Source organism: Myotis davidii, unplaced genomic scaffold, assembly GCF_000327345.1.
Source record: "Myotis davidii unplaced genomic scaffold, ASM32734v1 scaffold242, whole genome shotgun sequence".
Lineage (NCBI taxonomy): Eukaryota > Metazoa > Chordata > Mammalia > Chiroptera > Vespertilionidae > Myotis > Myotis davidii.
The window spans coordinates 439,165-441,331 of record NW_006295821.1 but is presented as its reverse complement, the minus strand read 5'-3'; the positions used below and the strand labels follow the sequence as shown (position 1 = coordinate 441,331).

Sequence of the window (2,167 nt, the reverse complement as noted above, 5' to 3'; positions counted from 1 at the left end):
GAAGCAGAAATAAAACACCTATTGTCTTGACTTAACTATTTGTATTATCCTTTTTTCTGATCCATTTCGTACAGATAGCATGGCAATTCATCCTAAACAACCTCAGCATGTGCCTCTGAACAGTAAGGTTGTTCTCCAGCACACAATACTCTTGCCAGAAACCTAATTCCTTAATATCATCTAATATAAAGTCCAAGGCCTTTTATTAGAGAACCCAGTCAAGACTCATGCATTATATTTTGTTTTTATGTCTCTTTCATCTCTTTCAATCTAGAACAGTCCCAAAAATTTCTCCCTTCATAATTTACCTAATACTGGCTTTTTGGAGAGACCAGGCCAGTTTTTGTGTAGAATACCCTATATTCTAGATTTGTCTTATTTTTCCCTCCCATTATCCTTTGCTCCATATCGTGCATTTCCTGTAAACTAGGAATAATCTGTTCAATTTCATTTCTAGAGTTGGATATAAGGACATATTTTATTTGAAGATTTTCCTCCTTTCTCTTCATGGGGAAATTTAAGTAAGATAAAAAATGGCAAATGGGCCCAGCCAGAGTGGCTCAGTTGGTTGAGCATCATCCTGTGCACCTGAAGGTCTCAGGTTTGATTCCTGGTCATGGCCCCTGGGTTATGGGTTTGATTCCCAGTTGGCATGTATGGAAGGCAACAGAATTGATGTTTCTCTCTCTCTCCAAATCAATCAATAAAAAATTAAATGGTAAATGGTGGGTCAATAGAAACATGGTTTATTAATGAGTTTACTTATTAATAAAAGTTAAACTCAGTATTTTTAGATATATTATTAAAAACAAGTGTGACCTCCATTATCCCACTAAAGATTTATTTCACTGCAATTTAGAGGCATATTGACACTCTTCACCCTTCCATGCCATGTTTGTGAACCAGCTGCCAATTCAGAGGAGTCACTATAATGTTAATAAACTCAATGCCAATTTTAATTTCTTTTTTTAAGTTGCTTTATTAATTTTACATCATGAAAAGAATATTTTTTTCCAGAAACTAAGTGAAATTGCCTTGCTGGACAGAGAGTTTTAAACTGAGACAAAACATCATTCAATTAGAAACTAGTAAGAGGAAACAGCAAAAGGTTTACAGAAAAGTAAATCACAAAACTACTAGCTTTTGGAGCAGAGGCCGAATTATAAGCCTCAGTGAAAACCTTAGGATTCAAGATATAAAGCAAAAATCATAATGATTATCAGGTTTAGGAGTTTGGAAGCATATAACATGCCTCATTTGCCGCTCCCTAGTCTTTCTCCTGATATCCATCTGCTGTTTTGTGATCTTTGCTACACTATCTCCCACTGCATTGTGATCAACACACTTGTTAGATATGGCCCCCCGAAAATTAGGGACAAGTCACTTAACCCGCCCCAGCCTGGCATTTCTTCCAGGCTTCTGGGCTTTGCCTCCTCCCAAAGTGCGAGGCTCCTCCTCATTCTGCACAGGGGCTTGGTCCCCTCCTTCGTTTCCATGTTGGGCATTTTCCATATTGAGATTTTTTTACTGCTCATTCCTCTTTGGACTCCATTGCTTCTGCTCACCTTTGCCTCTGGGGGCTTCCTGGATGGGCTGCGTCCCCTCAGGGCCACTGGGAGCTGCAACCAAGAAGGGTGCAAGCCTCCTCAGAGTATCGCCAATTTTACTTTCAAGTTGAAAAGAATCTCTATATATTAAAGCCTAATATGCGAAGTGTCCCCTCAGGAGTTCGACCGACTGGAAGTTCGATTGTTCACTATGACGTGTGCTGACCACCAGGGGGTGGCGGGAATGAAGGGAGGCCCTGGCCAGCAGCCAGCAGCTGCTAAGGACCCTACCTGTGCACGAATTTTGTGCACTGGGCCTCTAGTATTCCCATAACACTTCTACCTTTTATAGAAGAGATATTTTTCTTTTGTTTATAGTTCATTTTAAACAATGATTCTGATTTCTTGTTCCTTTTTGACTCTGAAGGGGTTTAAAACTGGTCTCCCCAAGGTGTCCTCTCTGGCATGTGAATTATTTTTAGCTGAACGCATCAAAACCCTGCAGGTTCACAAGATACTTTTACCTCTCCCTCAAAGAATTTTAATTAGGGGCCATAAAAACACTTATCACCAGAAATAACCTTTTAGGACTTATCTGTAGCGCAGGGCAACTTCTAATT

At 39.7% G+C, this 2,167-nt stretch overlaps 1 pseudogene; it reads right to left on the bottom strand.

Annotated features, from left to right (window-relative positions):
- Nucleotides 1–1,188: 1,188 nt before the first annotated feature.
- Nucleotides 1,189–1,552, bottom strand: LOC102775365 (annotated as a pseudogene).
- Nucleotides 1,553–2,167: the final 615 nt, after the last annotated feature.